This window comes from Xiphophorus couchianus, chromosome 12, assembly GCF_001444195.1.
Source record: "Xiphophorus couchianus chromosome 12, X_couchianus-1.0, whole genome shotgun sequence".
In the NCBI taxonomy this organism is placed as follows: Eukaryota; Metazoa; Chordata; class Actinopteri; order Cyprinodontiformes; family Poeciliidae; genus Xiphophorus; species Xiphophorus couchianus.
Window position 1 is genome coordinate 19,437,540 of NC_040239.1, and position 20,839 is coordinate 19,458,378.

The 20,839-nt window shown below is 38.6% G+C and overlaps 1 protein-coding gene across 9 annotated transcripts in view; it reads right to left on the minus strand.

Annotated features, from left to right (window-relative positions):
* Window positions 1-20,587, minus strand: part of mef2cb (myocyte enhancer factor 2cb) — an 82,854-nt gene extending 62,267 nt beyond the window's left edge. For 2 of the 9 annotated variants that reach the window (XM_028034898.1, XM_028034896.1), the window contains exons 1-2: window positions 20,317-20,587; window positions 11,495-11,604 (exon numbers count right to left, since the gene is read on the minus strand). The gene's annotated coding sequence lies outside the window, so the exon portion shown is untranslated. Of the gene's footprint in view, window positions 1-8,279; window positions 8,839-11,494; window positions 11,605-20,316 lie in introns of those variants that run through there. The other 7 variants (XM_028034900.1, XM_028034899.1, XM_028034895.1 and 4 more) reach the window with 5 other exon arrangements.
* Window positions 20,588-20,839: the final 252 nt, after the last annotated feature.

Sequence of the window (20,839 nt, forward strand, 5' to 3'; positions counted from 1 at the left end):
TAGTTGGAGAATAATATCTTGGGCTAGGATGCAGAAAAGATGACACTCGTTTCTTTTTTTTTTATAAAAAAAAAAAGAGCTGCAGAGGAAAGAGCATCCGAGGGTGATAATGTGGCTTTAACAATTAGATGGCATGGTCGAGGAGTGGTGCCCTTTGAAGAATAGTGGGATTAACCAAGAAGACTGCCATTTGCCTGCATAATAAAGACAGAAAAGTCAGTTTGACTATTTAGTTTAATGTTTTCTCAGCTGAAAAAACATTATTCTTACTATGCTAAAGCTGTTATAGGACTTTACTTGCTGTATTAATCCAGTCTGGCCTTACCATACCAGTTGCACACCAATATGATACCTGGAAACCACAGTCTCTTCTGGAAGTGTAGATGGTTAATAGCTGTGAATATAACATATAGCAAATTTAGTTGTTTTGAATTGAAAAAAAATATTAAAATGGGGTCCATCTGGCTAGTTGTTACCCTGCTACTGCAATGAGCTTTTTTTACTTTCTTTTTTCTTCAAGTTTACAGCAACATGGGCTTTTTCTAATTTACAAAACCTAGCTTCAATGTTGTTTTGACAATCTTCTAAACATTTTAGTTTAGAAGATTTAGTTTAGAAGTTTTTAGTTTGTATGTTATATCAGGGAGTTAACTAAGGCTTTTCAGGCCTAACTTCAAGCCCCTCAATGTTTTTCGGTATTTTCTCACACTCCCAATCGGCATGCCATCCTGTTTGCTTGGCCCCTGAGAGGAGATGGGGGGGATGGAGGGGACTGCTCAAAGTGGGCCGGCAGTGGCTGGATGTGACGTGGGGGAACTGGGTCTCGACTGGAAGGGGAGGCTGGAGCCACGACAGGTATCCCCCCGCACTTCCTTGGCTATTTATAAAACCGTGAGTCCAACGCCTGGCCAAAAATAAAGACAGAGGCCATTTTTATCAGCAATGATGACAGGGGACAAATAAAGACTCCCTTTATGCTCTCCAAACACAAACACACAGGAAGCTGAAAAATACCCATGCACGTAAACAGCTGAAAGTGAAAAAGTCCTCACAAGACAATGAAACCATCTATATTGTCCTAACGTGCACACACAAACACACACACAAAGGGGACAAAAGTCAACACCAAGGCTGAACTATTTCTGTAGCAGGACTGTTTAGGAAGTGTGGGCCAGGTGCCAGTATTCTCCTCAGGATCGTCTGGCCTGTCACTGCAAATGGCGCTCTTACACGAATTCATCTCTTTCCTTCTCCCTCACTCTGTCCTCACCCTTTTTCAGTCAATTCCCTGCTCCATTGTCATATCTCTCTCCGCCAAATAAACAAGGTTGTTTGTTTTTCCACCAGGTCCAACCGCAGTGCCAGGTGAAATTATCTGCCGGCAGGATAAAGAAAGTGGCTGTTGTGAGACCACAAGCCCCCCACCTACCGACCCACCCTGCTCTGGACCGGCAAACCTTGAAGCAAAGCACTCGGACTGGAGTTTCAAACAAAGTGCCCCCCTCATTTATTATACATGCAACTGCACTGAAAATCTTCTCCAACGCCATCTCCTCTCCTCTCTCTTTCAGTTTCTCTCTCTCCATCTTCTTCACTCTCTTCTCGCCTCGTCCCTCTTCGTTTTCTATCTTTTTTTCTTTTTTTTTTCCCAGACAGAGCATCTATAAAGTATGAATAAAATTAATGACATCACGAGCTGCACTTTGGGAGAGCCACTGTAAGGAAAAAGCCATACATCAAGGGGCAGAGGGAGTCAGGCAAAAAAAAAGAAAAAAGAAAGTTTTTAGAAAAAGGAAGAAGAAAAAAAAAACAGGAGTGGGCGGTAGGCGTCGCTTAGCTCTTCCCCACCCTCAGGGTACTTTCATATCGCTGTATGCTATTGTGCTTATAAAGTTTGAATTCTAATATGCTTTTGTTGAAAAGTTTAAATATCGTCTTTTATTTATCTTTTTTTACATATTTCATCTTGCTCACTTCTATTCCTAATTTTCTTTTTTGCCTTTTTTTCCAGCTAGCTTGGTGATGTATGCGGTCTCAACGGGTCTGTGCTGCACATCATTACATAGTCTGGCCTTTGGTTGGGAATGTCACAGATGACAGTGGAAAGGAACAGTTCTGTGGACTTTGGCCGTACACCATCTGGTTAAGCTGTGTGCTCTGAAAAAAAGTGGGAACTCTGTGTATGAGCTGTTGAATATTGTTTTTTCTTTCTCCCGATGAGCCTCCCCCCTACATTCTCTGCCACCAGGGATAGTGTTAAGAGATTTACAAGAGAGTTCCCTTGGATGAGAATGGTAAATTCCCTGATATGATTTCCCGAATATCTAAAAAAGAAAGGAACATAATTAATATTCTTTCCTGGTGAGAATTCTTTTCCTGCACGGAGAAACATACGTGCAGACCTGTGCCGATGGCCGAAATTTTTGTGTTGTTTTGTTTGATGACAAAAGGGCAGATTCACACCAAAGAATGACTTAGTAAGTTTCCTGTGAATTCAGTGTGCACACAAGAGCTGCTAAAAATACTCTGTACTCTGTAACTCAAAGCTCTCAAGCAGCATGGGGAGCGGTGGTGGCAGAAGCAGCAGCAGCAGCAGCAGCAGCAGCAGCAGTAGCAGTGCCCCGGATTGTGGCAGCTGACCGAGCGTGGGCTTCAGATGGATGTGAGCGTATGTGAGGCCACGACACAGAGCTACCTCTGTGCGTCTCGCCGGACTCTTGCAAAATGACTCGGCTATGTTGCAGTTGTGACAAAGATAAATTACAGTCGTTGGAAGACGTCTCTATGTTGTTTTTTTTTCCCACCCTCCTTACTTTCTCTCTCTCTCTGTCTTTCCAGCTCTTTTAATTTTGTTGGTACTGGCTCTATTCCAAGTGTGTCCCACACCAAAAGAGGTAAAAATATCTTAGGTGTACAATTTTGGCCCTTTAATACTTAAAGGTCAGGTACAGTTCTTTGAAATACAGTATACTTTCTTTCTCATCACCCCCACATTAATTAACCCCCTGGAAATCCTCTCAACTTATTCTCAAAAAAAAAAAATGTGTGTGGTCAAAGAAATAACACTTACTCAATTAGCAGCAATTAGAGGGATTAGGATTGAAATCAGCCAATTTACGGCCCGAGGCATGAACCTGATTATTAGTATTGTGGTGTACTGAGGATTTGAAAAAAACTGGTTTCAAGTCACAAACTTTTCCATTACACAAATTCTGCCGGTTGAAGTCCACTCAATCAGATCCCAAAGACCTTTTTTTCTTCAATGACTAACACGACTCTGCTCCTCCATAACCTGCTACTTTGCGCTGTTGGTTAGCTGGCTGAGAGATGACTTCTATGCTTTTCCTTTGCTTTCCAATTTTTGGGGGCCATTAAATATTTAATATATGGTATGGAAACTGGTGCCACCCATCACTGTTAATAAGATATAATTTTAGCAAAAGTAAGAATAACTGTTGCTCTTCTTTCTTTAAAATATTCTCTCCATTAGGCTTCTTTTAAATTTATTAATTAACTACGGTATTATTAGACGAGTTTAGCTTGCCATAAGAATTTCATATCGGACCATAACTAAACGGCTGCAAACAGAGAGCCGAAGGGCAGATAATGAGAAATTCTTTTTCTACCATATGAACCAACCGCATGTACTTTCATGCATTTTTGCTTAGGAAAAACAAGATAAAGATTGGTTATTTATTCATGATCGGTTGGACTCAAAACTACTATAGCAACAGAAAAAAAAACAACATCTTGCCGTACATTTTATTTTCTTTAATCTGTTGTCATTCTTAAAAAACTGGAATCAAAATCCGTAAATCAATAACGGACAGAAAATGACTTATCGGTGCAATCGATAAAATTGTTTCCAAAAGAAAACTGTAGGATTTTCATGCTCAAGAACCATTTGAACTAATGTATAAACAATTTTGTTCTTATTTACATTTGACTTTATCATTTGAGTATAGATATCGAGGCTTTCAGTATGATGTGTTTAAACAAAGAAACCCTACCTCTGCTTTAGTCTAAATGTTTCTCTTTAACTTATCATTCACTCCCACTAATTTTGATTTTTACCTCCCAAGATTCTCACTGTCCAAATATTTCAGGGAGCTGGCCTCAAGTATGGTGAGGTGTCTCGAGCGTCTCGTTAGGTGGGCTGCAGCTGACGATATGATTGTGTGGTCAGCACTGCCGAGCGCAGACCACCCAGCAGGCAGCTGCTGTAATAATGACCAACAGTGCAGGCAGGAAACAGGAAACAGGATGAAGAAGGCAGGACGTCCTGTTCATCTAGATCGGGGTGCTAAGGATGACATCACGAAAGCATCGCTCTTTCACGAAGTGCACCTGAGCGGAGGCCGAAGGTTTTGCTGCTCAACTCCTAACTAACCTCAAACGCGTCTGTTTGTCTGTTTTCATCAGCATCAGTCTTCTCAGTCTGCCTTATCAGCCCCTCGCATTGACACTGTTTTCCAGACTGCTCCATCATCCCAGACATCAAATCATTTTCTCTTCAGTGTGAGAAGAAAGGGGAGAAAGAAAAAACAACAACAGGCTTTTTGATTTGAATATACACCAACAACAACCTCGCAAAACTAAGACAAAAAAAAAAAAAGGCACAAGCATTCTGATGCATGAACAAGATGCAAAGTCGAACACGCGCTTGCGCAGACACCCATATACACATACAGACAGACAAACACACAGAACAACAGAACACAAAGCACAGCACAGCCAGAAGTCTACTTTATGCAGAAATATTCTAAAGTGTGTTTTACAATACAATTAAACATCAAAGGCTGATATATTCCTCTGTGATCTTTAACACCCCAGCGAACACACCCATACACCCCCACTACCCCCACCCCATCCATCCACTTACAACATACAGAGAAAGTTGCTGAACGTCACTGCTAATTACTAGATAGAGATAGAAGAATGTTTTGAATTATTATGCAAAAACCAGGACATATTCAAATGTATGCATTCAACACATCCAAGAAGTGAATTGTTTATTTAGATTACTGACACTTCCTTAAGTTCTGTTTGTGTGGAGTGATTTTAGGCTTCTGTGAAGAAACGACGACTAGGTTTGTGTAAGGCAAAGATCCATGTGGAGAGAGATTTTGAATATTCTCAACATTAGAGACAAGGAGAGGAGAGTGTGTTGAAAATTAACAAATAAACACATGCTGAAGTTCAGCCGGACACTTTTCCGAGCAATTATAAAACAATACAAAAACAAATGGAAACTGCAGAATAAGAACCGTGTCTTGAGCATATGAAGAGAGAAAAAACACACATATGGTTGTAAGAAATTTCACTTGCTAACAAACAAAAATGAAAGACTTTCATTCGAAATTGAATTCAAGAGATTTATTTATATATATATATATATATATATATATATATATATATATATATATATAGATAGATAGATATATAGATATATCTATATATCTATCTATCTATCTATATATATATATATATACATATATAAAGAAAGAGGGAGAGAGAGGGAAATGTACACAGAAGAGACAACTCTCAGTTGTTTCAGGTATTTTTCTCATGATCTAGAGTAAATATAATTCTCCACAATTGACTCTCATATTACCTTTTCATTTGAGCCATAGGGCATGAAGTCCAATTACAGTTTCTCAATATCTCCCTCTAGATCTTGCCAGCCGGCAATCTGCAAATGAATGTTTAACTGTGCAAACTGTGCAAACTCCTTCCAAAATATTTGAAACCATTAGTGAAAAAAAAACTTTGAAGCACACCAAAAAGGGCGCTATTAAACTATTTGCTTTAACATAAATACATTTGATGTTTTCATTAAGAATGTTTTCACAGATCTGGTTTTCCATGATGAGGGAATCTTGAACTGAGCCTTTTGTGCTATACTGAATGTCTCTGCTCAAAGCAGCACACATAGTGGGACTTCTTCTAAAAATGGCTAACATGTTACAGTAGTCACAAGTTAACTTTCTCGTTATATTTCACTTTTCATAGGCAGCAAATTAAACTAATGAAGATCTGTCTGGTCACTGCAGATTTTGCCAAAGTTTTTTCTTTTTTTTTTTTTTAAACACATGGCAAAACCTTTCAAAAGCTGGAAATACAAAGTGTCCCTTCCCATCACTTAACTAAAGCTCCGCTGAGCCCCTGGTGTACAGCAAAGTGCCCTAACAATCGGCTCAATGCCCCAGCCAATCAGAGGGACACGTGACCTTCAAATCCCTCTCTGTGAGAAGGGTAAGAGTGTATTGTCACTGTTGGTTTTGTGAATCGGCATTCAAAATCCCAAATGATTTGTCAGGAGGTGGAAGGACTTAAGCTAAACAGGAGAAGCAACTGCAGCGCAGGCCAGATAGTGTGGGTGTCGATGCGTCCTCTGATGCAAAAAAGGGCGAGCGCACGTGTGTGTGTCTGTGTGTGTAAGGGAAGGACAGACAGGGAACCTGGTTTCGTCTTTGCACTCGCGCGTGCTTGTTCGCAGCAGACGTCTGCGTGTGGGGAGGTGTGTGTGTGTGTGTGTGTGTGTGTGTGTGTGTGTGTGTGTGTGTGTGTGTGTGAAGGGTCTCTGAGATTACAGAGCTTGGATGACAGGAGTCCTCTGTGTGTAATCGTAGGTCCACATGCGAGTGCTCACCTTCCTCTGAGCGGATTAACCTAACGCTTAATCCCAAGAGAGCAACAGGCCAGAGAGGCCACACAGAACAGCTTCATTGACAATGGTCAGGGGAGGGAAGGCCACGTGTAAGATCTTTGTGACTAAAGAGTGTATATTTTTGATAAAATTACAATTCACTACAAGAGATGACAAACTTTGGTGGGACAAAATTTAAAAAAATAGCAATTTAAGCTGACCTTTTAAAATAATGTCTCTTAGATGCAGGATACTTTAAACAGAGAGTAAGTGCCTCTTCTGTTTTTGAATTCACGGCAAGAAACAACTGTGCACTGACTGAAGGTATGTAGTGCGCATTACACAGAACCAATAAGCCGTTCCGACATGCTGCAAAATTTGTCAACTTAGGATATTTCCTTTCAAGGGTGATGTTTTACATTTCTATAAGTTTGTCAGTCAGAGTAAAAAAAATTCTAAACTTCTGTAAAAAAATTTTTTTTGAAAAACTGTTTTCTTTTACTTTAAGTATTTACTAAATTATATTGAGCATAAAATTGCAGGTAAAATTCCCACCGTATTTCCTCACATTTTTCTCACAACGTTAAAATATAAGAAAATGTACTTAGATATCAACTTTCCTCACAGTCTTAGATTTAAACGTAGCATAAGATATTTCTGTATGGAGCCCGTACACTTCGAAAATGAAACAAAGAGTGCAGGGGGTTTAATTCAACTCTGAGGTGGCAACCTGTGAAAGTTGGCACAAGTTAATTATATTGTCCTTATTAATCCTCTCACTGCAACAGGTTCAGTTGTGCCACAGGAGACTCAACTGTGCTCACCTTGTAAATATATCACACTCCTTGTAGTGGTTACAGTAAGTCAGTCTCAATCACAAAGTCACAGAAAATGAATTGTTAGCTCAGCCTGAACATCAGTAACACTCTCCAAAAGGACTGATTTACAAAACTGTTCTGTGTGGCTCTGCATAAATTAACACCCAAGTAAGTCTATCAAACTGTGTCCTGCTGCAATATGAAAATCCTTTTGTTGTAATAAAATAATTTAAGGAGAGTTTCTAGCTATATCATATTTGCACTTTAATCCATGAATTGTGGCATGGCATGCTTGCATGTGTATAAAAAGATAGAAATATGCACAATACGCTGAAAATTTCAAGCCTACTTGCCAATTTTTCCACTTGGTCTAAAAGTTTATTTAATATTTTGTTATATATATATACTCCATCTACGCCTATAGAACTGTTATATATATTATATAGTTGTGTATAATATTTTTAGGAGCGCGCTTCATTTCACTTTATGTGGCTTTGTGTATGTGGACTCTACAAGGCTGAACAAGGTCACCACAACAGTAACATTAACAATGACATGAAATGAAACTCATTTGGCCTCTTTCTAATAGAGCATAACCAGCTATTTGATGTCACCTTGTAATGATAGTACAGAGTTGACACCGGCGGAGGTCACAACAAATCGATACGCGCAGTTAATGTACTTTGTTGACGAGCTGCGCGCGTCAAAATAGAGCCGCTAACTTTGCCCTTAGAAATAAAGATCTCTATATGTAAATGACGCTGCACTTCTTGGGTGAGTGAGTGCCAAGTGTTAACGCGGCGGGTACTTACTTTTGTTTGGTATGAAATCTTCTTCGGGATGAAAGAAACAACAAGCGGGTCCGCCGGTTGTTTGGCCCGGCTGTTTGACAGGAAGAGTGAAGCCGCTGCCTGACGAGGGGGGACGGAGTTCGCTGAGACGCACTTAAAATCCAGGAGCGCAACTTAGCAGAAGACGGCGCCGGGTAAGAAAAAAAAGTAACGTACAGTACGTGGTAGGAGTCTGTATAATATCAAACCAAACTACTCTCTCTCTCTGTGTGTCTCTCTCTCGTTCGGTCTCTCTCTCTCTCTCTCTTACTCTGTGCTCTGTGTGTGCGTCTCCCCCCACCCTCTCTGTGATCGGACAGTATCTTCTCTGGAGGCGGTGAGGACGCTTCGCCTGTTCCCTCCAAGAGGTGCCGGTGAGAGGAGCGGGACTCGGTGTTAGAGGTGGAGGGAGGTGCCAGTGAAGTGCGGGATGTCTGGGAGCCTGACACTGGTGTTGAGAGCGCTGTTTCTGTCTTTCCCTCAAATCCAGACCGAATGTTTGCCTGAAACCTTTCTACTCTCCCACCCTGTGCGAGAAGCAATAATCATTCCCCCCCTTCTCCTTTTTTTGACTCCTGAAAGGGGGCGGTCTCACATTTCCCCACACTACTTTAATGAACGAGGCATGGTTTCTTAATTCTTTATTATCACGGCAGTCCCGACAGAGTGGACACACGATTAACTGCTCCGAGAGGACCACTAAAGGAAGATGATGGGCTCATGTCTATTTAACTAATGAACCAACAGAGAGCGCGTCTGCAGTCTATTTTTAAAAAGCCGCCGAAGTTGTAGTGCTCATTGTGGGAAACTTAGTTGTTGTTTTTTACCCCATTCATCGGAAATCAACCATAATTTGCTAAACAGCAAAAAAAAAAAAAAAAAAAAAGGTTTCTGGACTTTTATATGCCTGTTAAATTAAGAGTGCTGTAAAAGTGTGTTTTTAATGATATAAGCCGTTATTTAAACTTAAACAAAACATTACTTTGTAAATCCAGTAACATTCATTAATAATATCAATAGATCCATCTGAAGTAAGTACTTAGTTTTGATGATAAATCCTTCTTACATGTTTTATTTGTATGCAGACGTCGGTTTAGCCAAATTCTCATTTATTATGCACTGTACAAAATAAGTTTCAGAGGGTATTAAACGTTACCAATGGAAATCACCAGAAACTTTAATCAAGTGTGTTTGTTTATAAATGCAATGTTCAATAATGGTTTAGATAGGCTCTGTGTTGGAACAAAAATTTAATTGGGTGTCCGGCTAGTTTAGTGATGGCACTAATTTTGAAGTCAAAATTGTAGTCCAACCAACTTCAACCTGGAAATAGTTGTTGCTTAACTTATGCATTGGTTTCCAAAAAAACATGTACATCTCTACTCTTAAGAACAGATTGTATAAGCTTACAGCATTTCAATAATACAATGTGTTTTTAATAGTTAGGCAACAGTTATAATGCCTGAACAAACAAGATGAATATATTAATTTCAATAAATGTTAGAATTTTTGAGCATGTACATTTCAAAAATTGAAGTTTGACAACTTTATTGGCAAACTTACATAACTTGAGCCCTAAAATGCTGATGAAAATCTACCCAAAGACAATATTTGCCAATTCTAACAACTGGTTTTGTTAGTGCAGGGGGAAAAAAAAAACATCTCTTTCTGGGACTTCAGAAGAAAAGTAAAGTATTGTACTAAATGATTTGGCGTTTAACACAGAGACTGAAAAGTCAAATCCTCTGGTATATCTTAAGGAAAATTATTCTCGTTGGATATAGAAAGACTGTTCATTCTCAGGTTTTCGTTCCATCTATCCAAGTCTTAGCTATTTCATACAGATAAACCTTCACAGCAGACAGTAAGTAAGCAACTCTTTATCCATCCAGCCAAATGATTTCCAAACATCCACTCTATTAGTGTCAATTAGAACAGTAAGCTTGCCACTTGAGATAAGACAGACAGTGCAGTGGCTTTGTGCAGAAATATGTATCCCATAGAATTTGTTAAATACCTAGATTTATTATAATAGTTTTATTATTCTCATTCAGTAGTGATTGTATATGAGAGGAAACAATAATAGATTTTGATCATATGTTTGGGTAAGAATGTCAATTTTTGTTTATTGCCACATATAGGCTTTACAAATCCAAACTGCATTTTTAAAAAAATAGCATACATCATGACACAATACAGTTAAAGTTTCTGGTGATGTTTGACAAGAACATGTATTGTGCTGTGTTTTTCACACATGTCCTGATTTTAGATTTTCATAATGCCAAAAACAAACACTGTTGGTCCTGTATAGAATTATTCAGTGTAGCCTTGTCCAGTCTAGGTATAGATGTTGAACTAGAGCTCATCCAAGGCTCTTGGATGAGCTCTAGTTCATCCAAGCCTTCATCATTGTTTGTCAACTGCAGTGTTCAGCAATAATATATTACAAGGCGTATTCTGTGAATAAAAAAGGGGTTGTCCACTTCCTAACAACTGGAGATGACCATAAGCAGACTACAAGTTTTTATGCTGCCCCCCCTCCCCCCCCCCCACACACACAGTATACCATGTTTATATTACGAATATTCACTATATTTGCAGTTGCTGGTTCAGTGTGTAATGTCTCCTGTAAAATATATCTGTGATACCCTGGTTTCACTTGAGTTTAGTATTGTATTTTTGCTGTATCAATTCATACTCTGAAATCTACACCAAACAGTTAAGTCCTTCCCATAAGCCTAATGCACAAAATATGAGTCCCTCTTTGCCTTTTTGTGGAGTGTAAGCTGCAATCTTGCCACGTAGTTATTCAAGTTAGGAAATGTGGGGAACAAGGGTTAATAAATAAATCAAGCTGGCTAATATGTTTGACGGATGGACATTACAGCATGTAACTGAAGCCGCTGGTGTCTGATAACTCTGTGTGCCACCTTCACATCACATGACCCTTTAATCTTTAATAGCATTTCCTCTGGACCCTGGTCCTCCATGATAATCAATAAGGAGTAGTCTGTTAGACACCCTGAGTTCATAATGTGAACATGTCAGATATCAATAGCAAGTGAAACAATGAGTACACAGTTTTTACAACCTCTGCAGACACTTTTTCCCCCCCTTCAGACCTCTGTTTCGACTGTGCGTAGACATGCTAAGGGATACATCAACATGCATAGGTGTTTGTTTTTTTTTGGTTATACCACATTCAGCGTTCCTTCGTCTTCTGTCTTGCTCTCTACACTGTCTGCCAGCAGCTCATTGGAGAGGTCCTTTCTGCACTGCAATGCTTGAGGTTGTCATTTAATGGCACCTGGAAAGAGAAACAAAGTGCAGAGACATGACGAGAGGAAGTAGGAACCTTCCAGTGAATCTGTGAATATACTTTAAAATATTTTTCTCTTGAAATATGTGTGTGTGTGTGTGTGTGTGTGTGTGTATGTATGTATAATGCAGGCGTCTGAATAAATTGGAGGCTATGGATTGAATACATTTGAATGGTGTAAAATCATTAAAACAATGTGATCGTTAGCTCATGCATATTCATATAGGGGCACATAACTGTAAAACTACAATGAAGGCATACATCCAGCTTTATCAGTGCTCTTACTCTTAATCCAAAGCAGGGAAGTCCCACTGCATATTTAATATTCAAGAACACTGTAGATCCATGACCAAATCAAAATCTTATTGTACTGTGTATTTCAATGTGTATTACTTTTGCTACTAAGCTGAGATATCTGTAAAAACTTTGACACATATGTGGTTACAAACAGTTGTGGATTAAAGCGATAGTTAAATTTTATTTTTTAAGTGAGATTGTGTATAATAGTTATAAGCACTTAAAATCAATCCTGCAGTCAATAATTCTTTTGACATCTTCAAATAGCACACATCAAGATTAGTTAGAAGTTATCAGCCTGCCCAACAGGAACCAAAACCAATTAAATATTTATTGTGTAGAATCAAGTTTAATCTCAAAAATGTCATTGTGGTTTATGCAAATGCTTTTTTTTCTGAAAAATTTACCGGTTGTCACATTTGATTTGCATTGAGCAGTTATTTACAGATAAGCCAATGATTATTTACATTAGCAATGGAGGTTGAAGGCATTCTACCACCATTGATTTCCTTTGTGAAACACATACTAAAAGGGGACATTCAAAACATTTCTGATGAGTCTGATACAAAAGTAAAGCAGTGCAGGATCAAGATGAAATAGCAGATTAACTCAGAGATATTTTATTGATTTTTATACTATGTTGCCTTTCAGTCAAGTAGTTACTCTCAGGGGTTTGGGGGGAATCTTTATTTGTTCAGTTGCTAGTAACTGTTTCACAAAGAAGGATCAATGGTAGCATACAGACTCCCGACTCCATTTCTCGTGTCAGTAAGCAATTCGAAGATGACAATAGTTTACAAGTTAATGAGATAGCATTTGCATAAACCACCATGACGTGTTTAAGATTGAAGCTGGTTCAAGAGCTGTTTTAAGAAGTTTGCACTGGTCCTGGCCCCTCTCTTACTCTGTGTAGGCTTTTGCCTCCTTGTCCATATAATCAGGATTCATATGAAATGACGACAATTAGAGAGGTATCTACTCCAGGTGAGACATTAACTCCTTATAATTTGTTAACAAAACCTTCCCTAAAAAGTTCTGAATTATCCCTTTGAATTTTGTATACTATGTCAAACTATTTTTAATAGTTTTTTTCCACCTGAAACTTTCTTGGCCCAGATCTTCCTTCCCTCCTACTCCTATAAGGCTGCGCTTAACATACAGAGGAGGGAGTGTGAGAGTGTGTTCAAGTGTGGGTTTGACAGTCGCATCAAAGCCCGATGGGGGAAAATAAAATTTGTTTTACAGTTTGCCAACACAATTATGCAATTACAATATGTCACAGCATGTACACGCACTCCTCAGGCCATCAGTTAATGTAGTTTACTGTGAGGTTTGGCATGTAAAGAGAACAGGGGAAACTGCAACTGGATGTTAAGTCAGACACATAAGTGCGGTTTGCTGATATTGATCTTGCTTGGATTGTTTCTTAAGCCTCTCCTGGCAGTCACTTTACAGCCTGTGTCACACACAGATGCTCTGACACACACACTCAAACAGACGCGGAGTGGTTCATCTAAAAATGCGTGTTTTTGGTAACAGAGAAACAGGGAGAGAGAGAGGAGGAGAGAGGGAAAGGAATGCCTCTCTTCAAGCAAAAGATAAACACAAACACATTTCCAGGGCAAACAGGAACAGCCCGGGCTCAGTGCAATCTGTTGTCGATCACGCTCACGTGAAAATACAATCTGCCTGTCACAGTCGATGATGTTGTCAAGCACTCTGCCTCGCCGCTCCTGAGAATTAGCCGGCTATTACAGAGGCTCTGGGAGATGAGCGGAGTATTTGTTGTATGTCGGATATGTCTGAGGATGCTCCCAGCTTTACTTGGTATTTACAGGTTTCAGTCACTGTTTCCTGCGCTTGTTTCCCTAATGAATTTTGGAGACGTTTGGTGTTTTGACAGTAGATTGATGCTACATGATGTGATGACCAAAGCCTTCACGGTGGGGACAAAAAGACCTGCAGGCCATTTTACCTCACAGGCTCAGCTGAGAAGCTATAGATTTCCCTTTTGCACATGGGTTTGAATATTGTTGCATGCTTTCTTTCTTACTTTTAGAAGATATATGTGTCTGAGGGACATGAGGAGAGATAATATTTTTAGTCAAGTGTCTGCATATTATTCAGTGTAAAAGCATGTGTAAAACAAATTTTATTCCTAAAATTTTATTCTTGAGCTTAATGAAAATGTATCATTTTTGGTTTAATATTTTCAATTTAATTATGTAGTTCTTAATTTTGTGCAAGGATGAAACACTTTTTGATTGAATTGTCTTTTATCCATCCTGTTAAATTTAGCATACATATTCAGGACATGCTCAACCCAAACATCTGGAGAGATATCCCCACTTTAGGAGTCACGTCACACTTTGCAGAGGAGAGAGAATTCCTTTTCTCTGCTTTTTCTAATTTTATTAGCTTGCAAAGCCATGTATTTAATACGATTTCAAGCTCCTTATTAATAAGATTGATAAGAAAACTCAGAGGGTAACATCACCAGTAATTATGCTGCTAGAAATTCTACCACTGTAAATTATAATTAGAGGAGGAAAGGTGATAAAAATGTATTTTGATTCACTCAAGTCATGGAAGCACACTTTGCTAATATTAAATGTACGAAACAACAACATTTGTGATCCACTGATTTTCTTTTTTTCTTCCTATTAAAAAAAAGCCAGAGATATTTTTCTATCAATGTGGTATTTATATCTAAAAAAAACTATGAATTTAATGTTCTATATTAATTTTTATTTAAAAACAAAGAAGCAATACAGCTATGTTGTATTTGTTATTTTTTTCTTTTTTTTTTCTTTTTCACCACAAGATAATTTACCTAACCAAACGTGCATTATTAAAGTAAGTAATTTTTTTGCTAAACAATTAGACATAATTGTTACCATGACTCCAGGACAAATAGCAATAACCGATTGTTATCTATTTTGATAAAAAGCTCAAGGTATGTCACACTTCCACAGCATGATAACCTTGAGCAAAAAAACACCATCATTTTTAATACTGCCACAAACAAAAATGCATAACATACATTCTTGCTAAAAAAAAAATACGTTATTAAAAATGTAGAATAAATTTCAGCTAATTTTATTTACAGTCCTGAGGTGATAATTGCATAGAATATTACACAGTTTTGCCTTTCTGCTCTTTATACAGTAACATTGGGAAAGAAATTAGCTAATTGTAGGTGGTTATTTAGTTGTGCTTTCTGTTCCTGTAGCCAGCCTGAAGTGAGCCGGCAGCTGATTCATTCAGCCAGCTGACCACCAGTGCATTACATGTTGCACGTCTGCTACCAGGTGCGATTTTAAAACAGTAACATAATATCATAAAAGTGAGATAGCCAGAGCTCCATGACTGTCCATGATTTAAACATTTTCAAAATTTGTAAACTGTTTTCCTTCTAAGGAATAGAAAAGTGTAGAAGTTGCCTTCATTCAGCCAGCTGACCACCAGTGCACAACAACATGAGAAAAAGAGGGCGGATCCACAGGACCTAAAGCTCCTTAAAGTCTGGGATCTGGGAAACCTCTGGATACTCTTGCAGTTTCTCTGGCTTCTCATTAAAAGGACCTAATCAAAGGAAATCAGAAAATCTTAATGGCATCAAAACATTAACTCTCTTAATTCTAGTCCATGCTTACTTTCCAAACAGATGCATTACTCCATGATGAATATATATTACAACTTTAACTTAAAAACAGCCCATTTAGAGAATTTAAGTGTTTCTTACTTAGATTATGCAAAAAAGAACCCCTAAAGCAAATCCCCTGAAAAGTACATTTTTTTCTAGTTTGATTTTTGTCATCAAAATCACAGACAGTTACACCAAACGTCATAAAACCCAATGATGACAGATCATGTAAAGAGTTCAAGTATAAACTTGAACACAATAACAACAAGGTCAGGAGGACTTCTAAACTGCAATGGCCACAAGGTAGGCTCTCTCCAAGCTGTGTCACATGGGATTTGCATGTGTTGTATTTAACAAACAGTGTTCGGTCTGTACACCTTTTCTGCATTATGGATGAATCACAAGATCAACAACAAGCTCTGCTTTTGTTGCGCCCGGGGCTCCAGTTACAACATCAGAACAGCTCTTTGGTCCTGTGACCATGCAGACAGCCTCAGATGAAGCTCTGCCGGGTAAACTGTTGGTCAGGCCTGTTGCTTTTTTTTTTTTTTCTTGCTTTTTTTTCACACCATCATATGAATGCGTGTTTGTACATTCACACACCAAAACATCATTCTTACTTGACTCTAACAGTAGGAAATTTTCCTCTTAATTTTTATAATTTCAATCAAATAAACACTTAACATCTGGATATTTTGAAGAAAACAGAACAAAAAAAAAGGTTGGAATTCATATTTCATTAAACACCTGCAGAGTGACTACATATCAATCTGGTTTCTAATCACAGCTCTTTAATTTCATATATAGTATTAATGTGCCTACTGTATGACAGGTGCCATGGGGGAACCATCTGCTACAGATTAAATACACACTCACACTGCAGTTAAGTGTGCAGCCTGTAGGGGAGGTCTGCTCCCTTCTCAAACAGAATGAAACATCTCTGTTTAGTGTTAACTTGGAGGTATCCCTCGTGCAAAAATAAATCAGTAACTTAAACCATGCATTAACAGCATTTTAGCAATGCAGTTTAGCAGAATTATCATCTCTAAAAACAAGTCATTTTAAATAGAGATTAAATACTTGTTGAAATTATCCTTCATACTGCATTCTAATTATTTTCATTTTAATTTACTTGAGATGTTTTCATCCTAATCCCTGACATTGTTGTTTCTCTAACCTCTCTTTCTGTTCCTAAATCTTCTGTCATGCTTTCAGTCTGTATATATCAAGGGCTAAGCACTCTTTTTGTCTCCTCTAGATTGCTTTGAGAGAGAGAAAAAAACTTACTTTCTGTTAATGATTTTTCCTCCGCTTTGAATGGTTGGGAAATAATTTGGTATGAGCCGCTCCGGAGCAGGCACAGTTATTTCATTGTTCTTGCTGCCCTTTCTCTAATTGTGCTTAGCAAGGGGAGATGCTGGCATTCCTTTTGTTTTTTTGGTCTCAGTTCAAGGAGTGCCCACTAGAATTTCCTGAAGTTGTGTAAAAAAAACTGCACATGTCAAAGTGTAGGGAGTGCAGAAATGGGAGCGAGATTATATTTGCACAGATAGATGATGAGTTAAGATGCATAATTATCCTATTGAAGTTTGTTTCAAAGTTCAATTTTCTAGCACACACACTAGTCACTGACGATGTTCATTGTCCCTCACTCTTGTTCATATTGTGCTTTGAGACTTTATCAATAATGTAGTTCCGTACCTATTGACTGGCCAAACGACCAAGAAACATTGGTTTCCATTGCATTCTTTACCAAGTACAACATTTGGCAGGGAGAATTTAGGGTTATTTATTGTATGGGTTTGCCTTCTATGGATTGAATATGCTCTCACTCTGACTGCATATGGTTAATATAATTTGGGACAGTGGGAGTTTCAGAGTGCCTAGTTTCTAACGTTGGTCAGTCATAATGTAACACGTAAATGCTAAGATCTAAGTTTACCTGGATGAACATTTGCATTTCAAAACTGTTGAAATAGTTCAAACTAACCCAATCTATGTTTCAGTTTAACTGGTAAGAGTTTAATTGGTAAGAACAAAAATAGACCATCACTATATTGCGCCTTCTTGGGGGATGGGGAATAGGAGGCAGTCTGTTTTATGATCAACACAACTACAAATGTGAAGGTATGGGATATGTATTCTTTATAAGGAGTAAAGTGCTTTTGAGGGCCCCCTGCTAGCATGGAGGGCACAAACTCAATTATATCATTGGCTAGCTCTGGACAAGAGCACTGTAACTGCAGATTTACCCTGCATCCATCTCAGTTTTTTCTTTTGGAGTGATGTGATCTTTGAAGATTGACTCTGCATTTGCTTCTGCGTCCATGAAAAACAGGATTGGTTCTAATTTTGATAGTTGGTTTTGCAGAGGAGATGAGCACAAAGCTGCCATGCAGACGCAGTGTAAATGCTCTCATTGACTACAGTGGGTGCACATTTACTGCAGAGTCTGTTCCGTGGCAGAGCGGAGACGCAGGCAGTGTAAATTCGGGGTTAGACTCTTGTTGCTAAAACTGGAGAACTGGCAGTTTTGTGATATTATTTCATGGTAACTATTAAATGTAGTTTGTTTTAACCACACTGAAAACTGCTACCTTGTGCTAGCCGTATATGCACTACTTCAGATTTTTTAAGAGTTTTCAGTACATGTATATGTTATTTTGTCCTATAAAATATTCAAATCTGACTCAGTTTATAGAACCAAAGAAACAAGTTCTAGCCACATTAAACTAGTAATTAGGTAGAAGTTGTGCACTGAGTAACATTTTTTCAATGGACAACAGTGTTCAGAAATCTGTCTGGCATAGCATCTATCTATCTTTCCTCCTTTTATTATTTCTCTGTGCCACAGAAAGGTTTCTAGTTTTCACTGTTTCAAAATCCTTTACTCACAATGACTTGGCATATGTTCTTCCTGCAGCTGTTGACCTCTGCCAATTCTACGGACAATTAAAGATCATTTGGTGTGGATACACAATTTCTCCCACACAAGCATCAGATAACATCTCGCAGAGAAGAAAAGGGAGCGCAGAGGAATAAATGTGTCTAAATGAGGAATCCCCAGCTCATGTGTGCGATTGTGGGGCCTATAGCGGCCACGGGCTCCGGCTTGTGCTACATGGTGGAGCTTGGCAGACGAGCGGCACCGTCTAAAGCTCTTTGTGCCTTCAGGATCACCCTCGACTCATTCTTATTCATACATGATCAGAGGGGAAGCAGGCAATTGAGATTAGCCGCAGATCAAAAGAGCCGCCTAGCTCCAGCGCTTGTGTTTTGTAGATTCAGGCGGCCCCAGCACACAAGCAATGTATCGCGGCAGCGGAGCGTCATACTGTTTTCTGGCCTCAGCTCCGCTCAGAGGGGCTAGAAGGAAAAGGAGTTATCATACAGGAGGACATAACGCTGCTGGAAATCTCCCAGAGTTAAATAACAAAGGGAAGAGCAAATAAAAAAGGCATAATGTGAGCAAAATTACTCACTGTTTCTGTAAGCCATTAATGCATCACAACACCATGCTTTCCATACCACTGCTATCAAAACTGCTCCCATATGTGCAATAAGTCATGGTACAGTTGTAATTTGTTTAAAATTGAATGACTGACTGAATTCAATCAAATACACTTTTTCCAATGACGAAAACATTGTAACCACAAAGCATCTGGATTAACTTCATCTATAATACAATCAACTGAAACAGCAAATTAAACAACTGCTTAAACATTCACTTTCTTGCAATTAAATTAGTGTGAGTAGAAAATAGATATAACATCAAATTTCTTTAGGAATTTAACTGAGTTACACTTGGTGAGCATACCAACTAATAATAATTGGATACACACATTATATCACTCTTCCGCTACCAATAAAAATAAATTGGCACCCTGCTCAATTTTCTACCTTGCTACATCAATAACTAAAAACAAGAATTAAACCAGTTGCAGAGCTTGAAAGCAAGCTGACAGGATGAGGTTACTTTCAAAGGCAAAAAGGCAACAGTGTGAGAGCATTCACCACCCTACAGAGAAAGAAAACAACGTGTTTCCTCGACCATCAAAGCCAGGGAATTCAGAGCTGGTAAAGCTAATATGTGAGAGCTAAGCAGTTCCCGTAAACTGGGTCAAAGTTTCTAAGGTTCTAAATTTTTGGGAATTAGTGGTTCTCCATGAGGAAAGCAAATGAGAAAATGATATACTGTGAGTTCTACTTGTATGAGTTGGCAAAATTGGTTTGGTATGGTTTGGTGTAATAAGGAGAATGAAACAGTTTTAAACCTAACAAAACTCTAAGTGAATTAATGTTTTTGTTCCTCTCACTAACTTTTCAAAGTCTTATGCAAAATATATATTTGGCACAAAACAAAAAGAGAAAAAGATTGGAGACTTCTGTTTTGTGTGGTCATTTGCAAAACAAACTACATATATGAAAGTAGCCTAAAGTTCATAAGTGAAACTTTCTCCAAATTATTGCTTCCACCTTAGTTGAAATCAACTGTTTTTCCTGTCAATCTGGTGAGATAAAATCTACTTTAGTTTTGGAATAAAATAACAGAAAAACATCGAAAGAAATTTTAGAACTTTTTGAACAGAGTTGAACCAATATCAAAATCACAGCTTAATCTGTTACACATGTTTTGAACCAGTCTGCCATGTATGGCCTAACATCCTGGAGGGTACAGGGTTTTCCACTGACAGAATGACATTCAGACAAGATGGGGGGGGGAAAGGAAAGGAATAGATTGTTCTGTGAAAACTCACCCGTGCCTTTTCTCTGCTTCCCCAGGAAGTTACACCCTGCAGAACCAGCTGAGGCCCAAACGTTTAAAAAAGTAGAGAAAACCTGTTTGAAAATCTAAACAACAATAAAGACTGTAAAAAAAATAATTACAGAAAAAAAGAGAGAAAAATTAGTTTAAGTTCGATGTCCTGCATGAATTAAAGCCAGACCAGCTGGCTTTGAAAAGAAACCCCTATTTGGGTTGTGTGTTTGCCCCCGATCTCTGCCTGGACTGAAATCAGGTCTGCTTCTTTCCGACCACCCTGTGCCACTGTCCCAGCTAAGTGCACCTGCCCCTATCAGTCTTGCATAAATTTAGCCTTCCGACGGATCAGTGTCACTTGTCGGCACTGGCATATGTGCCCTCCCAAGAATCCTGCAACCTTCACATGGGCAAAAAAAGACTACCTTTGTCCCTTCACATGCAAAGACTCATGCCTGCATGTGCGACTTTGTAAACAAAGCTCCTAATTCTAAAGATTAGTATGCATGCTTCATGTATCT